Here is a 13,140-nt window from a genome sequence, read left to right as displayed (position 1 = left end):
AACGGGAATAGTAAGGACGGGAATCGAATACGATGGTCAAATCCGGGCTTGAACCTCTCCCGTCTGTCCAGGCTTCCATTCTACCAGTACTGTGACTTTGTTTTAAAAAAAAAAAAATCCATTACTTTTAAAAAGACAAAAGTGTCAGCTGATACTGACAAAACTCAAGTAGTTCACACCTGTCAGCTCTGCTGAGAGCTGCTTACACCTGTCATCACCCTGACTCGGCTTTCATCCGTATATCCTAAAATCAGTTTGCTGCATCAGTCAATCCCCTCACCCTGCACGCCGTGTTTTTTAGAAGTACGAGTCTACCTCGCAAAAAGAAGTCTAAATAGTGAGCTTAATCAGTTAAAGAGTCTTCCTTACACGAGACGCCCTGTGAAGGGCAGTTTGAGAGCTCCCAGCTGTGCCAGAAAGACGTCCATGTGCTGACCTACAGTCCTCCTTGCTGACAGATGTGGCAACTGAAAGCCTTTTAGTAAAATACTGAAAGGATCTACAGTAAGCAGCTGTGCATTTGAGGTTTGGTATCTCAAACGTTGTCTGCTTTCTTTAAGAAAAAACCTTGTCCAGCACTTTTAATGTATCACAGCACATTAGTGCCAGAGAATAATAGTTATAGGTGTTGAGGCATTTTGCCTCTGAAGCACAGTGCGTGATGCTGGATCTCCATTCTGTTTTCCACAATACATCACAGTCTGCACACAGTCCTAACAGACAGGATGATCCACAGGAGCTGACAAGAAGCTGAGAGCTGCTTTTTATATCACAGCTCGACCTTTTCACGGTGAGATCCTTACACAGACTAATTCACAGGTTTAATGTGTGAGAAAAGTCCAGCGATTTAACATTGACCTTCTAGGGGGGATTCTGAGTTATAGGCGTTTAATTATAATCCCACAGATGGGAGCCACACAGCACTGGATCCTTAGCCAAGCGCAGACACCCAATGTCTGAACTTGCGATACTGTGGTACCTGCGAAACTCATGCCCAGTAGGATTACTACTGCAGCTTTTTATGTTTTTCAACTTGGGGACTTTTGAATACTTGTGAATTAATGTCTTGACTTAAACAGAATATGCTTACTTCTAGGTCTCACTGCTGATGAAACACACTTTTAAATTATTTTTTTTCTGATGGTTTTTCACAATTTTACACTTTTCTGGGTAATGCATCTTCTCCAAATGCCAGATAGGACATGATGAACAAAGTGCATTGCTAACAGAAAAGGATTGCAATATTGGCTCTGAGGCACAGTCAGCAAGAGCTCCACCTTTAGTCTTGGATCTCAGAGGCTAGATGTTCTGAGAGAGCTAGGGATGGGACAGATCAACAGATTGCTGCAGGGAGCAGTGGTTGACCATGCTTCAGTCAGGAGCCAGGAGGCAGTGTGCTCACCAAGGTCATGTCTTTTGGATGTGCGGCCAAGGACTTAACAAGAATGTGAACATTAAGGATCACTGAGTGTTTTTCACAAATCTGTTGTCATGATCAGTCCAGAAAAGGTATTTCATGACATCATGGCATGGATTAGTCATGACATCCGAAAATCACAAACTCACAGTCTGCTTTATGCTGTTCAAACAGGGATAAGTCCAGGGCCTAATGAGCTTAAATCAAGTATTGGTGTATTATTGCAGTTGTATCAGTCAAAACTTCAGGAGGTCTCCTGTAGCTGTTTTTCAGCAAGGACTGGGTAATATTCTACACATCTATACTTTAGAAAGAGGACAGTGTCAGGGAGTGACTGACTTTTCCTTCTTGTTGCAACACCTGTTTTCGGCCTTGTCTTGGCCTCCTGTCAAAGTTGCCTGGAAATAGACTCTGCCAGCCTTTGCCATTTGAGTAGTTGTAGTTGGTGCATGGTGGTATCAGAGGACAGTCATTTATATGCATGATTCACAAAAGTGATGCAGTGCAAACAGGCACTTTGTGAATGCAGCTTGCAAACAGGGTATAAAGAGAACCATTCTTAAAGAAAAAACCAAATTGCTATTTGTTATCACAGAGGAGCCTGCTGAGGTCTGTTGGAAACAAGGGGCTTCATTAACTGCTGAAAAAGATAGGAGAGACCCGCACTGGAAAGAAAATCCAAAGCCCATCTCTTTTCTCTGCAGTGCACACTTACACTATCACATCGAATGCTAAACGTACTTAATTTAATAATGTCTAAGTAGAGATCTGAGCTGTGCAGACATCTCCAGCTTAAAGTGGTCTTACTGTAAGATTATTACATTAAAGCTTAATTCAGTCAGGCTCCAGCGAGAGATGGGGCAGTAATTAATAGGGTCGGGGACCACAAAGGGCTGACACAGACAGCAAGCCGACTGCAAGTGGAAAACCACTGCGACTCGCTCTCAGTGCACAATGAAGCGCACACAAAAATATTCTTAACAAACACCCTGCTGGATGGTGTGAAAACAGGCCGAAAAAATCAAGCACTTCCTATAATTATTGCATCAGCTTCTGCAAGAGGGAAACTTCAAAAGCAAAGCAAAGACCAGCATTTTCATTTCTTTATAGGCTTGTTCCACCACAAGGAGGACTGTGGTGAGATATATGAAAGGGCTTCTGGAAACCAACAGAGATCCTTCGACAAAAATAACCAAATAAACACAAACCCAGAACATTAGTGGGGTTGCGATTCATCATGATATGCAGAGGTGGTGCCACGACCATGGGTGCCTCCCTATCCAAAGCCATCAGAAACTAAAATTAGGCTTTGAAGGGCTCGTTCTCCCGGCCCCCCTGCGCTGTCAGAGCCCCCCGTGAGGAACTGAGTTTCCCAAGAAAGGTTCATGGCGGCCCCCCTCTGCTCGCCCTGTGCTTGTGTGCGTTCACGTGCGGGATCTCGCGGAGGCGAGTGGCGGCTCGCCTGGGGCAGTGTGGCAGCATGTGGGTGGGCGTGCCCTGGTGCGCGCTGGCACGTCTGCATTGTCCCGTTGTTTATGTGCAGGGGGACGAGTGTGCCCGCACGAGTCGCCGAGTCGGGCTCTGTGTGCGTGCAGGAGGGCTGTCGGAGGCTCGCTGGCTCATCTTGTTGCTGATTTCTGGTCTCCATGGATACCACGAAGCCCGGAACAATCTGAAACGGATTGAAGCCTGCGCGTCGATCGAAATAAACACCTGAGCTTACAACCTACAGTATTTGCTTTGCTGATGGCATTACTTAAACCTTGCATATATCAAGCACCTTCTTGACATACTTTACTATCATACGTGCCATGATATACAGGATTTAATGTTAATGGAAAATTTATTTTTTGTTGGATTTTCCAACAAAAAATGGATTCTGTAACATTATCTGTCCGTCTTTATCCATTTCATGGTGGATCCAGGGGAGCCGGAGTCTATCCTGGCAAGCAGTGGGTGCGAGGCCAGGATACACACCACAGGGCTGACAGAGACGCAAACACACACACATACTCAAGCCAGGCACAATTTTCCCAGAAGGCAATTAACCTAGCGGTATGTCTTTGGACTGAGGGCGGAAAACGGAGGGAATGGTGTCCAACTGTGTCTGGGAAAATGTGTCTGGGGTGGGAGGAACGAACACATCACCAGGAACGGGATGAGCCAGGCGGTGGAGAGTGGAGGGGGAGACGTACCCCACTTCTCCTGAAGCTGGACTGCATCTTCTTCCGCAACCTCTGCCAGGCGCTACAGAGCCCGGTCAGACAAAAGTTCCAATACTTTGTCAGGCTGTGGCTCTCAATGCCGATGTGCCACCTGATCCCATTGTCAAACACCGGACCGAAGGCAGAGAAACGACCGGGACCCGACACTCACGCTGTCAGGTGGAGCCAGAAACAACCACAGATCTCCGTACAAGGAAGTGAGGGAGGGACTGGTTGCTGGAGAGACGCTGGGGGATACCAGAGAAATCTGGGGAAGGACACAGCCAATGGAAATGGACAACAAGCTGAAAGACCTCGGTTGGCTGGGAGTCCACAAAAGACTCGTGATGAGAGAGGTCCTGTACAGACACTCTTTAACCAGAAACCCACACTGCCCCCGAGACTCGTGCACAGTGGACGAGACACAGGAGCGCGTTTTCTGGGGGTGAGCTAAGGCGAGCGGGGGGGACCGGATGCCATAGTCCAGCTTCTGGGAGTGCAAACACTGCTGACCTACCAGAGTGTATTTCTGGGGGCGGCACTGACCAGAGTGGAGAAAAGGACACAGGATTTCCTTTGGCTTCTGGTTTCTGTTACGAAGAAAGGAATGCAAGTAATTCTCTCATCCTACACAACCTAGAGTGGGGAATCAGCGAGGGAGGTGGGGGGAATCCTTGCAGGATTGAAAGAGAGGATGAAGAGGGACGTTTGAGGAAGGTGGCAGTTCTCCACTGCGAACAAAAGGTGGAAGAGGCTGCTAAAAAATAAGTATCCACGAACACCGAGGTTTACAGTGGACATTACATAAGATGAACTTCAACAGGTGGCTGAAAGATTTTATAGAAGATCACTTATTTGTGCTTATTTGAGTTTGACTGGATGGTAAATGGGGGTAGTGTGTGGGAGATTTACAGATCATAAGAAAGGTTGCAAACAAGAGATGGCCCATTGGATACCTAGTAGTTACAGTCATTGATCCAAGGATCCTGCTAATTCCTTAAAAATGCCAGGCTATTAGGTTTAACAACAAGGCTGGGTAGGTTGTCCCATACTCCCACAACCCTTTGCATAAAGCAGTGCCTCTTGCTCTCAGTTATAAACTATACTCCCATATAGTTCCCACTGGCTTGTTTTCACTGTCAGTTTTTTAACAGTCTTTGAAGATTTTGAAGACTTGTGTCCAGTCCCTTCGTATCCTTCTCTGTTCAAGACTAAAGGAGTTCAGTTCCTCCAGCCTGTAAGTGTTGGACATTCCCATAAGCCCTGGAACAGCTGAAAACCTCCAGCTGCCAAAGATTATATGTTAATACTCCAATTAGTGGAGCGGCAAAAGGAGTTAACAGGGGTTACTCTTTGCTTGAAAGTAGAGATCTCTGGCTGACTAAAAACCAGTTCTGCTCTTGTAGTACTGAACTGCACAGCACAGCTTGAGGAATCCTCAGCACAGTCATCTTAGTGACATGACCCAGGCTTGAACCTGTGCTTTTGCTGCTTGGCCTACTCATTAGTCATATGTGGACATTTTAGTGGTTGCTCTGTACCTAGACAGGTGTCTAGGACCATAGTCAGAGACTCCTCAAAACTCAAACAAGCAGCAAACCCACCAGGCACAGGGGATATAAACACTTGGTGAAGTGAGGAGAACTGCTGTTAATTCTTGTTAACGTTATACAAAGAGGTTACACTATGACCAAAACATCAAGCATGATATAACACTTTCTCCCTAAAACTACATTGGAAGTGCCTAGCAACAGACTGGAATGGGTTTCAATATAACGGAAAGCTTCTGAACCATTAACTACTCACTTCAAGAAAGGAGAAAAGTGGGAATCTCTAGTTGGAATGCATGAGGTGAACAGCAAGGGTATTACAAAGGGAAAATGTTTTGAAATCAATAACTGTTATGACAGAACCATGTCTGATATGCCCTTCAGAATTCCTCCAGGGTGGAGATTAATATGCATATTAGGTAAATATGCATATAATATACAGTGCAAATGGAGGAAATTGCATCCGACTTGCATAATACACGAGATTCCTTAAGACAGACCTGAATGCACAAAGAACTCCCTTTTCATTCTGTCTCTATACTGAACCACCCTCCTGATTCAGGATGAAATCAGATTATCAATGATGGATTTCCCTCAAGACATGAAAACAACTGTAATGCAGTTCCAGGCGGTTCCAAAATCAAATTGAACTTTGTCTCTCTGGCTGGCATCCTTTTGGTGTGAGCATTTTTCTTAGATGGTGTGTGGCCCACTAATGCCTGAGGCATAGATTGGGAAATTTGTGGGATTCACACTGCAGGGATCAGAAGAGGTGTAAATCACTGCCAGACAAAAAGCCTGAATTACATTACATCACCGAGGTCAACACTCCTCATCTCCAACCCGGACTGTTGAATCGTTTGACTGCAATACGAGTAGATCTAAAGCTTTTTTCTGTGTTTCCTTTCCAATTTGATCCTTTATCCTGGTAAATCTGCAACAATAAAACTGACTTTGCAACAGGTATGATCACCTTTAATTGTTAGTTATGCAATGCCAATACACATACCCAGCATGCTGAAATACAATATTGTAAGGGGTGTGCTCATAGTTACAATGGAACTGGCAGGATAAGACCTTGCCGGCCTTTGTTTAGGTGTTTCGTCAGGTTTGTGGTTATTCCTGCACAGTAAACTAGAAGAGCAGAGAGCAGGTTCAGATCTCGCTAGGCTGCACCGTTATTACAGAATCGGCAGGTTTTTTTTTTCCTGGATAAAAGATCAGCTGTGTGAACCACAGCAGTATGATTACTCCGTATCACCCCTTTACTGATCCTTCTGAAAATCCTGTGTGTGTGTAGAACAGCTGAATCACACCGTACCGGACTGCATTACTGTGATACTGCATTTTGGTAACCCAGGGATTTTCACCCACAGTTCAAAGTTACCCTAACATTATGCCACAAAATTCAGCTTTGGAAACAAATGCCTTACAAAAACACGCCATGCGTAGGGTGAAAAAAGCAAACCGGACGTCGGGACTCGGCCTGAGTGCGATGTATAGGAAAGATATGTCAATTCGTGAGGCAGCAGCTCCCGATCCTGTTCCCAGGAATCATATTCATGCTGTGCCTCACAGGAGATACTGCAGGGGAGAGAGGAGTGATGCTGATCTTTTATAACATGCATGCATTAACTGAAACTGCTGCAATCTAGCGCATGGGTTTATGATGTTAGAGACTGAAAGCAAGTCACCACAATTACCTTTTAGAAATGAATACTGAGTTCAATATTCCAAGAGACTGCTTGGTGCATAAAAGGCAGAGCAGCAGTATAACATTTTAAAAGCGATCAATAAGAGGCTTACACAAAACTGCTGTCAAGGAGGGCTTTCCTATCTGGAAAAAGCCACATTGTATGTCTAAGTGAAAAGCACAGGTACTGTATATACCGTACCTCCCTAATTTCTCCAGGCAGGCATTGGAGTAATGTAAGATTCAGGCAATGGTGTGGCGAAATATGTTTTCACTTATACTGTACCTTGTCACACATGACACAAAAAGGGAATTTCACTGTAATTACTGCTTTCACTGTGGCCTTGATTTGACCGCATGATAACACTGACGGGACCAATGAATGCACAAGGAAGCAAGTTCACATTAAAACCGTAGTGTTTCAGATGAAACACTGCTGTTAATAAAGTGTACTGCAGCTGCCAATTCATATTCAGAGACCATGAAAGCTACCAGGACAGCATGATTGTAGTTGTCTAGGCTTTCTGTTTACTGTTTCAATCATGCATGCCGGTTTCTGTCTATATCAGGAATTGTGTTTGCTCTGTGGTATCGACTTAGTGTGAACATAAGAATTGCTGATTTAGCTTCTAGGTTGAAAGGAGGCTAAAAAAAGTATAGTTTTGGAATTGATATTTCTTTCTAATTCTGTATCTTGAGCATTTTAATGCATGACTCCCACAGTAAACCTGAATGTTTCTTAGATTAATCTTTTGTTACTTTTTGTCATGTATAGTTCTACAGAACCCTTATCAGGATGTGCATTGCAAGGTGCTAAGTGTGATGTTTCTGCTGTATGGATTTGAAAACATCGTCATTATCCTTGAAGCTGTGCAGCAGCTGTATGTCTTGAAGTACCAGACTGGTTTACACCCCACTATACTCTCCTCTGACCTTATGAGCTGTTAAATAACAGTCACAAACCCTCACTGTTTTTCCTAGCCTGCAACTATCATTCTCCTTAGTACAATTGATTTTCCTACTTTTTAAATTCTGTTATGAATCCAAATGTATCTAAAATGTTCTTACTTTTGATCATTATGATTATGGTGCTGAGTACCCACATGTGCAGCATACTGTCAAAAGATCTTTTTTTCACCTTAGAAATATCGCTAGACTACGCCCTATGCTATCATTAACTGTGGCTGAAAAGCTGATCAACACATTTGTGTTCTCTTGAATTGACTACTGTAATGCTCTACTCGCTGGGGTATCTAAATCTACTCTGAACAAACTGCAGTATGTCCAAAATTCAGCAGCCAGAATCCTGACCAGGTCTAGTGCAAGTGTTCACAATACTCCTATTCTGGAGTCCTTGCACTGGCTTCCGGTCAAATTCCATGTGGACTTTAAAATCCTCATGCTCACCTATAAGGCTCTGCATGGCTTGGCACCTCAATACCTGTCTGAGCTATTATCGCCCTACTCCGCACCTCGCAACCTCCACTCTTCAAATTCTGCCCTCCTTACTGTCCCCCAAACCTGTCTACACTCTGTGGGTGACAGGGCCTTCTCCTGTTATGCCCCCAAGCTCTGAAACTCTCTCCCCAAGGATATCAGAGAGTCACCTTCTCTAAACTCCTTCAAATCCAGACTCAAAACCCTCTTCTTCAGAAAAGCCGTTCCTTGACATGTTCCATTCTTCACCCTCTGCTTTTTTTAGTACCACCATCCACGCTCTCCTCTATATATTGTAATTGTGTTTTATCTTGTGTATTCTTCTTATTTATTGTTGTTGTCATCTTGTAAAGTGCTTTGAGAAGCCACCTTTAAAGGTGCTATATAAAATAAAGTTTATTATTATTATAATTATTATTACCCAGAGTTGGATAGAGTTTCAGTTCTCAAGGGCTCATAGGTAATTTGAGCAAAGTTGGTCCAAACTGACTGCATGCAATGACTGCATGCTGGAAACAAGGCATCAAACAGTCAAGCTAAGCCAGCAGCCATATCACCCTGCAACTCACAACTGGCAACCCACTGAAGCTAAGCAGGTGTGAGCCTGGTCAGTACCTGGATGGGAGACTCCTGGGAAAAACTAAGGTTGCTGCTGGAAGAGGTGTTAGTGGGGCCAGCAGGGGGCGCTCACCCTGTGGTCCATGTGGCTCCTAATGCCCCAGTATAGTGACGGGGACACTATACTGTAAACAGGCGCCGTCCTTCGGATGAGACGTAAAAAAAAAAACGAGGTCCTGACTCTCTGTGGTCATTAAAAATCCCAGGGCGCTTCTCGAAAAGAGTAGGGGTGTAACCCCGGTGTCCTGGCCAAATTTCCAATTGGCCCTTACCAATCATGGCCTCCTAATACTCCCCCTCTATGAATTGGCTACATTACTCTGCTCTCCTCCCCACTGATAGCTGATGTGTGGTGAGCGTTCTGGCGCACTATGGCTGCCGTCGCATCATCCAGGTGGATGCTACACATTGGTGGTGGTGGAGGGGAGTCCCCATTACCTGTAAAGCGCTTTGAGTGGAGTGTCCAGAAAAGCGCTATATAAGTGTAAGCAATTATAATTATTATTATTATTAAGCCAAGGAATCTCAGGGTGCAAAAAATTCCAAACTCCCACATCACTTTGTATAGAAAGGTGCCTCCGGTTATCAGTTAAAACACTCTGCCTGTAGTATTCATGTGTGTCGTAGTGATCACTCTCGAGCTGTCTGCAGGGTTGACTTTATCAATGTCCTTGAAGGGTTTTGAACACTTGTATCAGCTCCCCTGTTCAAGTAATCTTTCCTGTTCAAGACTGAAAACATTCTGTCCCTTCTGCCTGTCAGTGCGGGACATTCCTTTGGGCCCAGTAATGTATGATGCAGCTCTTCTCTGGACTTATTCCAGAGCAGCAGGATCTTTTTTTATGTCATGCAGAGTATGAAGAGGGCGGTTGAGCGGGCAGTGACTCCAGACAAACTGGGGATTCTTGTCTGGATCACAGTCTCCCGAATGCTGTGGGGAAGGAGCTGGGGCTCCTAGTCACCCGAGCAGCTGCTGGAAGACAAGCGGTTAAAAAGCAGGAGGCAGGGCTTCCTGAGCCTGTCATTATCTGCTCTCTGAGAGAGCAAGCTGCACCAGAGGGGGCCTGGCAAGGAATCCACAGACTGACCGAGCAACTGGACAACGGAGGAGCTCCAGAGCTTTGTGAATAATTTAGAAGTTTCGTGAAAAGTTTCAGAGAAAGACGGGGTGGTTTTGAGGCCAGTAAGCAGCTTAGCTACCTGACATGACATTTCAGGAAGTTGAAGAAGTTAGACAGTAATTCAACCAGGGGCTTAGGCTTTTGTTCTGTCAGGTTTGCGGTTATTTAGGTTTCCTGCACAGTAAACTAAAGGAGCACTTCTCTTTACCTCACAGCTACTTTATATGCTTGTTTTACTCAGACCCGCCTATCAGAGTTCCTGTCCTATGACAGCCCGCTCCAGGGTGTGTCACAGAGGTGACCATGTGCAATTTCAACATCCTTTAAGCGAATTCTGTCCATTTAACAATCTGTTTAACATTCAAGGTTTCACAGACTCTAGAAAACAAAAAACTCTGTACAGTGTGTTTTTAATATTGCTGCAGCTTTTTCAAGCTTGGTGTTTCTCACCTCAAAAATAGCTCTATATTTCTACTATCTGGTTGCAACACTTTCCATTTGTCTGCAATAAATGTCATCTGCCAGGTGTTTGCTCACCCTTGAATTTTGTCTAAATCTCTCTGGACATCCACTGCTTCTTGCACAGTGTTTTTGTGCAGGACCTGAGAGAGAGAGAGACTGCCCTTTTGCATATAGTCTCGGAGAGAGATTTATGGATGTGTATAGTCTAAGTTAAGAATGTTTTTGGAAGCCAGTAAGCAGCATATCTGTATGGGTACAGATAGTCAGGAAAAAAGTCTGCTCAAGAGTTCGAAGAAGAGCTGTGTTTTGTTTTATGTTTTGGTTTGCATTTGCCTGCATTATGAAAAAAGCACTAGCTCTGCGCCTTACGGCCATATTTGTGTTTGTCTTCTGGGCCCATCTGTGCTCGGTTGCTGCGGTGATCCCTGGTCTGTGGTCTCACAGACAGTAAAAGGGAACCGCCTTCTTAGCAGAGGTGTGGCGTGTTTGACTGAGGTGCCGAGTCGCCAACACAGACAGGAAACATCAAGGGTTGTCACATTGGTGCCCAAAATGGATCTCTTCTCTGCCCCGATCCATCCTCATGTGAGAGCTACTGCTCTATGCATACCAGTACATTACAACAATAAAAGGAGACCCAGCAGGTCCAGTTGTGCAACTCAAGGACACACTTCTACAGAGAAGACTGTAATGGAGACACCTGCTGGCCTGAAATCCTACAATGTGCATACTGAGACTGCTCAGAAAGCTCAGACACACTGCAGCAGCAAAGGGTATCTGACATGGAAGCTACAATTTGAGATAACCTTGTGTTGGAACATACAAGGCAGCCTGACAGCACTTTTGGACTATGTTGTGGTGTCTCTTGTATTAAGCACCTTGGTTTGTAAGGTTCAATAACACCTATGTATAAACTGGATAAAAAAACTGAGAAAGACTATTGATACTTAAAAAACTTAAAGTAAAAAACTTAAAAGTAGAAAAAAATCAACAACAAAAACAAAGACAAAGAAGGGTAAATGCATAGAGAAATGATCTTGTTAGTCAATGTTAGAAGCTATGAGCTAATAAAGTCATATCACCCTGTAACGCACAACTGACAACCCACTGAAGCTAAACAGGTGTGAGCCTGGCCAGTACCTGGATGAGAGACCTGGATGAAAAACTAAGGTTGCTGTTGGAAGTGGTGTTAGTGGGACCAGCAGGGGGTGCTCACCCTAGGGTCTGTGTGGGTCCTAATGCCCCAATATAGTGATGGGGACACTATACTGTAAATGGGCACCATCCTTTGGATGAGATGTAAAACTGAGGTCCTGACTCTCTGGGTCATTAAAAATCCCAGGGAGTTTCTCGGAAAGAGTAGGGGTGTAACCCCAGTGTTCTGCCCAAACTTCCCATTAACCTTTACCAATCATGGCCTCCGGTTCTGCTCCCCACTGATAGCTGCTGTGTGGTGAGTGTACTGTGAGCGCAGTATGGGCTGCTGTCACATCATCCAGGTGGGGCTGCACACTGGTGGTGGAGGAGGGGATCCCCATGACCTGTAAAGTGCTTTGAGTGAAGTGTCCAGAAAAGTGCTATGTAAGTGTAAGGAATTATTATTATTAAGGAATTAAAAGCTATGAGCCAATAAACAGTAAGTTACAAAAATTCTATTTGGCATCTTAATCAAAAGGCCTAGAAGAGTAACAAAGTTTTTATGCTTGTCCTCCTAAATAATTTAAAGTAATCTTTACGTTGTTAAAGTGTTTGACATACCATAAAACTAGACAACAAAGTTTTGAAAAAGCAGAAATGTCAGTTTTTTTAAGGTTGTTTGAAGTTGTTGAGAGTTCTTAAGAGATTTATCACCTCAATTTATACTAATGCTGAAAGCCTTTCGTAAGCATTTCAAAACCTTTGGTCCAGCTGACAGAAACTCAGCTTTTAATACCATCTTCAGATCACTAAGAATAGAGTTCAAGACAGACTTATGTCTCTGTGAAAAATCAATAGCATTGCTTGAGGTTCTAACTAAGCTTGGTCAGGCAAGATGCACAGTCAATGATCTCATAATGTTGTGTCCCTCAAAACTTGATTTTCTTATATTAATCTTGAACTTTTATGTTTAATTGTGGACAGAATCTGTAAAGTGCCTTCCTCTCAGTTGCGTAATCAGATCTTCTTAAAGAAGGGGTAGCCAGTTCAGAATGTGAGTGTGAATATGATGTGGGATAGCTCCCACTCTACGGTACAAGTCGGGATACGTATGGAAACATCAGAGCTCAGATGGTACACTAAGAAGTAATGGAGAATTTTTGACAAGCTTGTCTTCAGTTTGTTTCTGAAGAGTTTCCTCAGTAGTGTGATATTACTGTGATTTGGTTATTGCCTCTTTAATGATACATGATCCCACAACAGTATCTGAAAAAAAAACTACCTAAAAACTTTGTTCTGGGATTTTAGATTCCTTGAACATCTTTTCAATAAAAGTTTCCCTTTCCTTTCCTGTAGAATTCTGCTTCATGAAGTCAGTTAGGGGTTTAGTTCACTAATTCTGAATCAGCCATTTGTGTGAATACTTACAGATTCCGAATTCACCACTTGAAGAGGACAGAGGACGGGTTTTTGTGAAAATCACCGAACATTTCAGTAGCGC

At 43.9% G+C, this 13,140-nt stretch overlaps 1 protein-coding gene across 1 annotated transcript in view; it reads right to left on the bottom strand.

Annotated features, from left to right (window-relative positions):
* poln (polymerase (DNA directed) nu) overlaps positions 1-13,140 on the bottom strand; it is a 148,495-nt gene that overhangs the window by 6,439 nt on the left and 128,916 nt on the right. The window lies entirely within an intron of this gene.

Source organism: Lepisosteus platostomus, chromosome 1 (genome assembly GCF_059453375.1).
Source record: "Lepisosteus platostomus isolate fLepPlt1 chromosome 1, fLepPlt1.hap1, whole genome shotgun sequence".
In the NCBI taxonomy this organism is placed as follows: Eukaryota; Metazoa; Chordata; class Actinopteri; order Semionotiformes; family Lepisosteidae; genus Lepisosteus; species Lepisosteus platostomus.
This window is presented reverse-complemented; position numbering and strand designations above follow the sequence as displayed.